The following is an 11,737-nucleotide window of genomic DNA, read 5'->3' as shown; positions in this document are numbered from 1 at the left end:
CTCACCCCTCCTGCAGGGCTGCGGGAGCTTCCTGTCTTGCTGAGCCAGCCCCTCGCCCTCACCTGGGTGTCGGTTTACTCAGGACAGACTCAGCCCCCAGGCAAAGCCGAGGTCGAGCCCCACTGCTCTAAAACCCCCTCTGCTTTGCATCCTGACCCTCCCACTCTGCGGACAAGAAAGCCAAGCGATGGGAGGCTGTGTCGAGGGTCACAGCTCCGCTGGCCTCTGGAGCCCTCCTTCCTTGCCAGCCTCCCCGGGCGAGAGCGGTGAACGGCGTCCCGGAGACTCGGCTGGAGAAGGCGGAACCAAGACCGGGGACCGGGGGGCTCGTCTTCAGGTCTCTGCGGCAGATGACAGATTTGGGGGCCCCTGAAATGACGTGAGGTCCCTCAGCAGAGCAGATCCCAGGGAACAAGGGAGCTGAGTTTGGGGGCCACGTGTCCAGACCGAGGTGGGATCTGGGCGGCTCTAAGCTTTGCCTGCCCAAGGGTAGAGCGACGGTCCCCGGTGCCTGGGTGAGCCGACACCCCGCTTGCCCTGCAATGTCATCACTAAAGACCCAGACTCCAGCCCCACCTACGTCGGGAACTTCCAGAAAGCTCCACCTCTAGGAAGAGCCAGCCGGGAGGCTGCAGGCTTTGGCAGTCTAGACCATCTTCTAGGATCCCTTTTTATCCCTGCTTATCACCCGGGGTGCATTTTCAGCCCCATCCTCCCACGTCTGTCCTGGGTCCCTGTCCTCCACCCAGGGCTCGGCAGCCGGGGCTTTCCAATCTCTCATTCCTTTCTTAGCCGTGGGATCATTCCTTCAAAGGAAATCTTTGGAATTTGGTTTGTCTAGACTTTGATTCAGGCCCATTCATTGTGACATTCTGATGGAATACCCCTAAGCCCCCATCTTGCTTGGAAGGACCGTGTTTTTTCCTCTCCAATCACTCCTCTCCAATCTACAAGGGCCAGTCCTGGGTTGCTCATCCACATTCTTTGAGGCTGGTGGACTCCATGGCCCCTCAAGGATCTGAGTTCAAATCCCAGTTCTGCCACTTTGGAGCTGCCATGGCCTTTAGCTGGCTTTCCTGAGTCTTAGCTGCCACATCTGTAAAATGGGTGTCTGCCTCTTACCAATAGAAGGCCACCAGCCAAAGCCACATAGGTTGTTTTCAAATACTATGATCACCTGTCCACAATCCTCCCTGGCTCTCCATTACCCTCTCAAGAGAGGCCTCCCCATCGCAGCCTGCCTCTCAAGGGCTTCTGTGACCTGGCCACAGCTCTCCTCCCCACTGCTCCTCCTCCGCCACCCCCCCGGGCCTCCACTTTAGTGCCAGCCGCCCTGAACCTCTTGCAGACGCCCCCATGTGCCAACGTCTCTCATGCTTCTCGGTCTTTGCACATGCTTCTCCCTCTCCCGGCTGGAATATCCTTCCCCCGTTTCCTCTGCTGTTCATCCTTCGGCTCAAGTGTCCCGGAGCCTTTCTGTGAGGGCCTCTTTACAAATTCCTCAGGCTCGCTTAGGGCATGGTGGCCGAGGGAGCGTCTCCAAAGAACCAGACGGAAGGAGGCGCCTGGCCTTTCTGACCGGCCTTGCAGTCCTAGAGCGTCACCTCTGCCACTGCCATGGGCCTACGGTGAAAGCACACGTGGACCGCGCCTCTCAACGAGAGAAGTGTCAAAGCCGCATCGCGTGGGAAGAGCACGCGAGGGCAGAGAACGCCGCAGCTACCTTTGGAAAGTTTAATATGCCGTGGGGCCGTGGGGGGATAAATGTGAGAGCTACAAGGCAGGGTAGCTGGGGACACTCGGTCTATGGCCCTCGCCGGTTCCAACACGTGCTGCGGTTGACGGTATCTTCAAGGCTCCGAATCCGTCAGGAAAGCCTCGTTCACTATCCCATCTGCGAAATAGCATTGGGGGAAGATCTCTGTCTGCCGTGGAACCCTAGAGCTCTGGGGTTGGTGAGCTTGAAAACTCTCCTGTGGTGCTGAAAAACCAAGACAGGCCGCGAGTCCTTGCTAAGAGGTTTGGGGCAGGAAAGCCAGGGAATTTTCCAAGACGCCTGGCCCAAGAAGGATGGCAGCCTCCCAAGGCTATTGGGAGAAAAGGATCTGCCTGGCATCCACCCATCCAACCACACGGAAAGGCTGGAATTTTCTGGGGCGATGTTCTGGTGGGATCTGGCGTGTGCACAGTCCGCTGAGATGCAGGGGGTTGCAGACCGGAATTGGAGGGCAGGGCAGAGCCCAGCTCTGACTTCTCCTCTTGGTTTTTTTGTTGTTGTTGTTTTTTAAATTTAGGCTCTGCTTCCTTTTCCTTTCTGCCGGTTGGAGACGAATAATTCCTATTTCCAGATTGTGAGACTCTTTCAGTTTCCATGGGTCAGTCACTGGCACCTTATTTTGGCCATCACAGCTTTGGGGACCCCCCACCCTTACCGATGGGCCTTCAGTTACATTACGTGGATCTCCTTGGGGCCCCCACAGCCAACGCCTACTCTGTGTCCTTGGCCAGGAAAGGAGAAGCTGTGTGACCTGGAGCACGTGACCTGCTCCAAGCCACTGCCGTCACAGCTCTGAGCTGCCAGTCTCAGGGGGTAGTTAGGAGACGACAACATGAAAGTGCTTTGCCAGAGAACTATAAAGGGGGAAGCAGATGTGTCTCAAGCAATAGGGCCCCTGTCTACCATATGGGAAGTCCAGGGTTCCATTCCCGGGGCCTCCTAGTGAAGGCACGCTGGCCTGAGTGGCGAGCTGGAGCAGCAAGATGACGCAACAAAAAGAGACACAATAAGAGACACAGCAAACCAGGGAGCTGAGGTGGTGCAGGAAATTGAGCGCCTCTCTCCCACTCCAGAAGGTCCCAGGATAGGTTCCCAGAGCCGCCTAAGGAGAGAACAAGCGGACACAGAAGAACACACAGCGAATGGACACAGGGAGCAGACAATGGGGGGGGGGGGAAGGGCGAGAAACAAATAAAACTTAAAAAACAACTGTAAACACTGTACAAATACCACTTTTTAAAAAAGATTTATTTATTTATTCCCCACACCCCACACCCCCATTCTCTTTGTTTGTGCTCGCTGTTGCTCTCTGTGTCCATTTGCTGTGTGTTCTTCTGTGTCCGCTTCTCTTCTCTTTAGGAGGCACCAGGAACTGATCCTGGGACGTTCCAGAGTGGGGGAGAGGCGCTCAAGCTCTCGTGCCACCTCAGCTCCCTGGTCTGCTGCGCCTCTTATTGACTCTCCTGTGTCTCTTTTCCTTGCGTCATCTTGCTGCGCCAGCTCACCGCGTGGGCCAGCGCTCTCGAGTGGTTCAGCACGACTGCGTGGGCCAGCACACCATGAGGGCCAACGCTCCATGCAGGCCAGCTCGCCTTCACCAGGAGGCCCCAGGAACTGAACCCTGGACCTCCCATGTGGTAGACAGGGGCCCAGACCCCTGAGCCACATCCGCTTCCCCACTGTACCACTTATTCTTAGTAATATTGGTGCCCCCCCAAAGATGAGAGCCGGGTTGTGCAAAGAGAAAGGGGTTTAGGGTCAGAAGGCATGAGCTCATTTGCTTCCAAGCATGAGCAAACCTTTCATTAGGCGTTTATTGAGCGCCTACTGCATTCCAGGCCCTGGGCAGCACCATGGCCCCTGTCCTCAAGGACTGTTTCAGAAAAGGGGCATGCACAGGGGGCTTTGGCGGTGACGTTTAAGCAGACAGCTGAAAGGTGGAAAGGAATTAGCCAGATGTAGGAGTGGGGCAGGCTGGGGGGAGGTGGGATGCTTTCCTGAAAGAAGGATCCGTATGTGCAAAGGCCCTGGGGTCAGAGAGCACGTGGGCTTCTGGGGTAGAACGAGTCACCTGGGTGGCTGGAGCGTAGAGTGTGAGCACAGAGGGGAGCTGGAGAGATAGGCGGGGGGCAGGGCAAGCGCGTGGTTTTATGCCAAGGGCCTGGAGGGCCCTGGCAAGGTTTTTGGCTGCAGAGTGAGCGGCAGGATCTGGATGAAATGAGAATGGACCAGATGGAGGGGGACTGTGGCCACAGGCAGGTCCTGCACATCTGAACTCTGGGTGCTTGTCTGGGCATCGCTGTTGTTGGTCCACTCCGTGCCCCTTGGTGGCAGGGCAGACACCTCTCTTCTGGGCCAGCTCCCCTGCCTCTCTCGAGCAGCCGCTCCTGCACTCTGCCAGGGGCAGGGCCAGGCAGCTGACCCCAAGGAGGTCAAGGTGGAACTCCCAGCTCTGGGCCAGACCCGGCGCCAGGGGCGCACGGTCAGCCAGGGGCTGGCTCCAGAGTTGGCAAGTCCAGAAGGCCCCACAGCAGGGGTGCGGGGCTCAGCCACGACTCCGCGGGGCCCTGGGCGCGGCTCGCCACCCGGGGAGGAGGCGTCTGCCTCGACCGCACCCCCTCCTCCACTCCCTGCTCCCACCGGCCTCTGCCATCCGCCCGCTCCTCTCCCGCACGTCCCTCCTCTCCATCCCTCCTCACCCAGGCCACGGTCATGGCTCAAATCCCGGACCAGTAAAATCCCCTCTTCTCACCTCCCTCTGCTCCAGCCGAGGCACCTTGATGGGCACACGATTCATTCATTCCTCCGTGCTTGTTCCCTCCCTCAGTCAACGCGTGTTCACTGGGCGCCGACGAGGTGCCAGGGCCCGGGTGTGGGGCTGCAGCTGGAAAAAGACCCCTGCCCTCCTGGAGCTCTTGTTCGAGGCAGGAATGAATACGGGAAAAAATAAGTAAATGAAACCTATCACGTGTCAGGAAGCTGGGGAGGAACATTTGGCAGAGACAGGGGGCTAGAGTGTGTTGGGGGGGCAGGCTTGCCATTTCAGATAGGGTGGTCAGAGGGGGCACCAGGAGGGCCACTGGGTACAAAGGCCAAAGGAGGGGTAGCATGCCAAGGGGAGCAGCACGTACAAAGGTCGTGCGGCAGGTACAAAGGTCGTGCGGCAGGTGCCTCCCTGTACTTGTGAGAAGCAGCCAGGGGGCCCGTGTGGCTGAAGCAGGGTGACGGAAGGGGAGGGTTTGGATGATGCAGAGAGGTGAGAGTGTCGGAGCTTACAAGGCCCTTGGGCCATCCTGAGGACTTGGGCTGAGTAAGGGGGTCTTTGGGAGGGTGACAAGCAGAGGAGGGACATGGCCTGCCTTGGGGAGCAACAGGATCCCTCGGGGCTCTGCGAGGAGAAGAGGCTGAAGGGGTAAGGGAGACAGCAGCCAGAAGAGTGAAGAGAGGCTGGTCCAGGTGCAGCAGTGGATGCGGGAAGAAGTGGTTGGATTCTGGACATGCTTTGACGGTGGAGCCAACAGAAATTAGACAGAAACAGAGACAGAGACAGAGGTAATGAGAGAGGAGAAAGAGAGAGAGAGAGATTGAGAGAACGAGGAAAAATGGTGAATCCATAACACACAGACCCCTCTCTCCCTTACTGGGTCCATGGCAGACATCACTAATTGAGGCCTTTTTCTCATTGATCCCAGATTGATCCTCAGAATCCTCCTTAACCCAGACCAGTAAGCTGCTTCTTCCACCAATCATGGGATGCCCCATGAAGCTGGAAAGCAGTCTGGGCTCCCAGACTCTTCTTTGTGGACATCTCCCATGTGCTTGGCATTCATAAGTTGCTTACTAGCTGCTTTTCAAGCCCTTTCATTTCAATACTTAACACACAAACTGTGGGCTTGGCATTAGCATCCTCATTTCATGGATGAAGAAACCGAGGTTCAGAGAGGCCCAGAGCCTCACCCAGAGTTCTCCAGCTACACGGGACAGAGGCAAGATTTAAAACGGTGGTCACGTCTTCTGGTGCCACCTCCAGCTCCCCCGGGGAGTCCCCCCACTCCACCCTGCTCAGACCTCACCCACCACGCCTGGGCCTCCTGGCCCTGCCAGGGCCCTACATTCCAACAGGCTGGTAGAGGCAGGTGTGGGCAGAGAATACCTGGGGGCTGAGCACCCCGCCCTCCTACCCATGCTGCATCACCAGGCGGGGTGACGCGGAGGGCACATGCGCCCAGGAGGAGAGCCGGGAGCTGGCAGGGGCGGCCCTCCGCGGCCCGGGGCTGAGCCGCCGTCTCCTTCCCTGACCCACGGGACAGTTCAGGGCCAAGAGTGAGGAAGGGAAAAGTACGAGCGAGGCCATGTGCCCCTGAGCCAGCCGCAGGGCTGGCCTTGGCCGCACGGGTCACCCTGTCCCCCGCTTGAGCCTCCCCCGCGGTATTTAGAGAGTTGGCGGGCGGCGGGGTCTCTAAGGCTCCTTGTGCCTTGGGCGTGGGCTCCAGAGTCAGACGACCTGAGTGCGAATCCAGCTCCACCCTTCGCTTGCTGTGAGGCCTTGGAGCAGCTGCTTCACCTCCCTGGACCTTGCCCCATGCAGAAAGGGCAGAGCGATGGCACTCACTTAACAGCTCTGGCTCGGAACCTCCCGGGTAACGGCCCCTGGAGGACATGTCACAGCCCCGTTCTGTCTGCGCTCCATTGACTTTTACGCTGCGGCCGCGTAAATAGATACCAAGAGGGAAGGTTGATCTATCATCATCAGTCGTTGTACCTAAATCCTCAGGATCCACGTGGACCTCAGCTGGCGTCCAGGGACTCCGTAGAGGGACCCAATGACCTGCTGACCTCCTGGGGGTCATCCTGAGTTGGAGGAGGGAGTGGGAGGACTAGAAGGGAAGGGAGGAAGGATCTGGGTGGGACCCCATGTCTGTCACCCCCTTGCTGTGTGACCTTGGGCAAGTCAGTGCCCTCTCTGGGCTTCTGTCTCCTCATCATTCTCATGCAGGACAGGATGAAAAGCCCTCCCAGCTCTGCAGCTCTGTGACTGGTCTTCATTCGGTGCCCACGATGGGTCCAGCCTTGGGTTGGGTGGGGCAGGGGGTAAGGCCCTGGCTATTAGGCCTGGGAGGGGCTCAGGACACCAGGGTCTCCTCGGAGAGGCACTCATTTTCCAAGGAGGGGGGCTGGGGCCTTACTGGTTGCTTAGTGACCCTCCTGTCCCCCCACCAAGGCTGTAAGTTCCTAGGGGCAAGCTCCGCTCTCTCTCGAAGTACTCAGCGAAGCCCTGGCCTACCTCAGTGCCAGGCAAGACTGCATTCAGGCCCACCTCCTCCAGGAAGCCTGCCTTGACTGCCCGCCTTGCCCTCGACCTGACCCAGGGGGCCTCACAATGCCCGGCCTGGTTTGGGTAGAGAGGGGTCTCTGGGAGGCCCGGGGCTGGGTCTGGCCTACCCCCTGTCCCTGGCAACCAGCACAGGGCGCCACGCACAGCGAGCAGCGGGAGCACTGGGTGAACGAGGGGATGCGGGAAAGAATGAGTGAATGAGTAGGCCCCGAGGTTCTAGCCTTGGAAGGAAGGACCTTAGACACCGTCTCGCTGAAGGGACAAGGGGGTGTAAAGGGCAGAAGGTCAGATCACGGCTGGGCAGATAGCTCTCCCACCCTGCGCCTCCAAAGTGGCCGGTCGCCTCCGCCTCTCGGGGCGGCCCACGCGAAGACGCCCTCCCCGCGGTGCTGAGGGGCGTGGGTGCGTGCCTGCGCTCTGCAGACGCGCCCCCTCCCCGGAGCCCGCCCTGCCTCACTGCTTCCTGCGCCCAGGCCTGCGCCGTCTCTTGCACGTGGGCACAGGTCGTGCCGCCCACCCCCCACCCCGTCAGGCTTCTAGACTGGTTGAGGGGTGCCACCCGGCAGGTGTCGGGGGGGCAAGCAGGTCCCGAAGGCGTGCCTGCGGGGGTCTGCGCAGAGATGCCGCCCAGCTCGCCCCGCCTGGGCTGCACGGCCTCCGGCCAGGGACCCGCACGGCTGAGCCTCCCCAGCGAAGCGGGGCCCACGCGGGCTGGCAGGCGCAGGGCTGGCGCAGCCCTGAGGATCGGGCTGGCCTCGGGGAACTCTCCCCTTTCCAAACACCCTCCGGTCCTGACGGGGTCTCAAGTCTCGGGCTGGGGGTAAGGTGTCTCCAGCACTGGTTGTTCTTTTAATGAAAAGAAAGCAGGTCTCGGCTCTGAACTCTCCCGGGTCACAGCGCCTGGGGGAAATCCAAGGCCCCGTTCTGCTGTACGACGACGTCGCTCACGCCACGCAGCCACCTCCCAGGCCCGATCTTGAGCCTCCTGGAACGTGCCAGCTTCAGCAGCAGCGTCAGGTAACAGCAGGGACTCCGCAGCCGGGAGGGCGTCTTCACACCCCAGCTCCACCTCTTCCTGCCCTGTGCGCTCAGGCCGTTCTCCTTGCCTCGGTTTCCCCACTTGGACAGCATCAAGACTTTCCGCTGAAGGTTGACACATGCCGAGTGCGTGGAGCTGGGCCCAGCGAGTTGACACAGAGCGTGGAGCATTGGACAGACATGCCCCGACCGGCAGGTGCCGCAGCCTGCACAGGACTGGAACCTGGGGACCGCTGGCCCTGTCCCCCAGCCCCTCCTGCCCCGCCCCGCGAGGCCTGCTGCCACCTGCCCGCCTCCCTGGCAAGGCTCTGGCAGAACTGCCTGAGCCTCCAGGCACAGTAAACGCACCATGACGTTTCCCAGCCTGTAACGCCAAACGGTTCTCCAGGCCTTAGACCACCCACCTCCCCAGCACCTTCCCGTGGCCTGACCCCCGAAGTCCCAGACTCTGCTCCCGAATCCGCCCTGACCTGTGCCTCAGTTTCCTCATCTGTGAAATGGGCGATGATGCCTACCTCCCACCCACGACCTGGGCAGAGCACACTCCTTACATCGACGTGAAACGGAGCCTGCTGTTAAGACACGTTTTACTATTGTCCAGTCTGTCTGGTCCAAGCCCTTGACGTGGCCTCCATCGACAGTTCCAGAAGATTCCACAGTGCCAGGCACCCGTGCTGCTCATTCCTGCCTCTCGGCCCCTTCCTTGGCTGGGACCCCATCAGGAACGCCCTCCCCGGTCTTTGCTAAGTCTTCCCCCTTTCTGGGCATCCCAAGGTCAGGACACCCAGGGGCGCCTGGAGGGCTGGGCGAGGAAGGACAGCCAGAGCCGGGCTACGAACCGGGCGACCGTGGCTGTGTCGTTGATTTCACCCACCTGTGAGACTGGAAGGGGGAGGACAGCCCGCCTGCCATACGGCGCTTCCTGGCACTGCTTTTTGCCCTAGCACCCACGGAGCGCCGCGGCGTGCCTCTGCGTGGGGGGCGTGTTGTGTCCTCTCCAAAGAGGGCTTCTTCGCAGGGGCTCCCGGCCTCTCTTGGTTCCGCGTCCACGGCCCCCGCAGGCTCACCCCGTCCCGCCCCCAGCTCCCTCTGCGCGGGAGTCCCTCCGATCTCCTCGCTGCGGTCACCCACGCCCGGCCGCTGCCAGGTGCTCTCGTCCCCTCCTGCGGCCCGGGCAAGGCCAGGCCGGTGACTCCCCAAAGGTGCCTTGTGCTTTCCCGCTCGGCCTGGCCCAGAGGCCTGAGGCCGGCCCCACCCCGTCACCTGCTGACGTCTTACTCAGGCACCAAGGCCTCGGGCCGCATCTTCCTGGGAGAGCTGGGGGCCGGGGACAGCCAGGCCTGGCTCTGACTCACCGCCGCCGCCACTTCTCGGCAGCCTGACTTTGGGCGAGTTCTTCTCAGAGGCTCAGTTTCTGTGGAGAAGAGGATAGTGTTGGGAATTCAGGATTAAGGTGATTTACGGAGCTGTTCCAATGCCCCAGGCACCCAGCCGAGCATTTTACAAGCATGATTTCATTTTCTCTTCCCAGCTGCGCTGACATGGGCAGCAGCTAACCTCTGTTGAACAGTGAATATGGGCCAGGCACCGTTCCACGTACTTTCCATGTAGTAACTCATTTAATCCTCAAAGCATCCCCAAGGAGAGGGACTGTTACATATGGGGAAACTGAGGCATAGATGGTGAATTGACTGGCTGAAAGTCATACCCTAGGAAGTGACAGGGCTGGATTCACACGGGCAGTCTGGCCCTAGAGCACATACACTTAACCCCACCGCGTGACCCATCTCTAAATAGATCCGTTTTGGATGGGGCAACTTATGTAGCAGTATTGAGTCCAAAGTTGCTCTCTGAACCCCATATCCACTCAGACAAAGCACAGAGTAAGGCTCCGCTGGAGTGACATGAAGGGGGTCCCACCAACGAGGGTGAAGCACTCTCCCTGGAGATCTGCAGGCCCTTCTTTGGGGCTTCAGACCTTTTCCGGCTGGGGTGGAAGTGAGTTGTGGGGAGTGACTCTCCTTCCCACCTGGGAGCTTCTGGAAGATAGGGACTTGCCCTCATTCATTCATCCACCTACCCACCCACTCATCCATCCATCCACCCAACACCCACACATTTGTGTGTACACTCAACCATCTGTCCATCCATCCTTCCATCTCCCCATTCACCCACTCATCTATCCTGCCATCCACCTCTCCGTCCATCCATCCATCCATCCATCTGTCTGTCCATCCATCTGTCCTTCTGTCCATCCATCCGTCCATCCTTCCATCCATCCTTCTGTCCACCCATCATCCAACCATCCTTCCATCCATCCATCCATCCATCCATCCTTCCATCTGTCCATCTATCCATCCTTCTGTCCATCCATCCTTCCATCTCCCCATCTACCCACTTATCTATCCTGCCATCCACCTCTCCATCCAGTCATCCATACATCCTCTTACCCATTTATTTATCCTTCCATCCATCCATCTGTCCGTCCATCCATCCATCCGACCATCCTTCCATCCATCCATCTGTCTGTCCATCCATCCATCCTTTGGTCCATCCATCTGTCCACCCATCCATCCAACCATCTTTCCGTCCATCTATACATCCTTCCATCCATCCTTCCGTCCATCCGTCCATCCTTCTGTCCATCCATCCATCCAGTCATCCATTCTTCCATCCACCCATCCATCCACTCACACATCCAGCCGGCCTCTCACCCATCCTTCATTCAGTCATCCAGCCAGCACCTCTTCTGTGCCAGGCCCTGTGCTGGACTGTGCCGAGGACTTGAGTGAATTGTTTCTGGTCTCGAATATCGAGCACTCAATTTTCCAGTAAGGGAGATGGACTTGTAATTCAGTGGAATACAATGTCACAAATGTTATATAACTGGGGCAGCATGAGGGGCTATGAGAGGCCAGAGAAAGTGGTCAACTCTGCTTTGGGCTCAGGGAAGTCTTCCTGGAGGAGGTCCCCTTTGAGGGGCATCTTGAATGAGAAGGAGGAGCAGGGGTTTAGTGCATTCCAGGCCATAGAAGCAGCTCATGCAGCAGTCCTGGGGTGGGACGGGGCTTTGGGCCAGGGAGCAGTCCACTAAGAACAGAGTACAGGGGGAAGGGCTGCAAGGGCAGCGAGCAGGCAGCCTGGCCTGATGTGCAGCAGGGTCTCAGGAAACGTTTGCTGAATTCTGACTTCTCAGGCAGAACTGGAGAAGAAGGGGGTGCTTTGCAGCTGGACTTGCTCTTCCATTCCTCTTACCCCACTCCAGGGGCTCCGCCAGGCCCAAGCTGGACGCGGTGGGCAGGGAAGAGGGCCCGACGGGCCGGGGCTGATTCAGCTGCTGCCTCCAGCTGCCCCGTGCCTGCTGGCAGGGAGGGGCAGGCCTGGCGGGGCTCCCCTGTGTCCCACGTCCCCACACTGACTCACCTCCCCGCAGCCCATGTCTCCCTGCCGCTGCCATTGGCCTCTCTCTGTCCTCACCACGTTTGTCCCTGGTTGTATCTGCCACTCGCTCTCAGCTCTCTCTCTCTTTTCTCTAATTCACTCTCTGCTTCTGCCTCTCTCTCCTGTCCTTGTCCTGTGTGTGTGTC

The 11,737-nt window shown here is 59.2% G+C and overlaps 1 long non-coding RNA gene across 1 annotated transcript; it reads right to left on the bottom strand.

Annotated features, from left to right (window-relative positions):
• Positions 1-3,008: 3,008 nt before the first annotated feature.
• LOC111766728 (uncharacterized) lies at positions 3,009-9,536 on the bottom strand. Its single transcript, XR_002798689.2, has 3 exons — positions 9,025-9,536; positions 4,530-4,691; positions 3,009-3,985 (listed from the first exon to the last, which is right to left on the bottom strand). It is a non-coding gene; the product is annotated as an uncharacterized lncRNA (long non-coding RNA).
• Positions 9,537-11,737: the final 2,201 nt, after the last annotated feature.

The sequence above is a fragment of the Dasypus novemcinctus genome, chromosome 26 (genome assembly GCF_030445035.2).
Source record: "Dasypus novemcinctus isolate mDasNov1 chromosome 26, mDasNov1.1.hap2, whole genome shotgun sequence".
In the NCBI taxonomy this organism is placed as follows: domain Eukaryota; kingdom Metazoa; phylum Chordata; class Mammalia; order Cingulata; family Dasypodidae; genus Dasypus; species Dasypus novemcinctus.
This window is presented reverse-complemented; position numbering and strand designations above follow the sequence as displayed.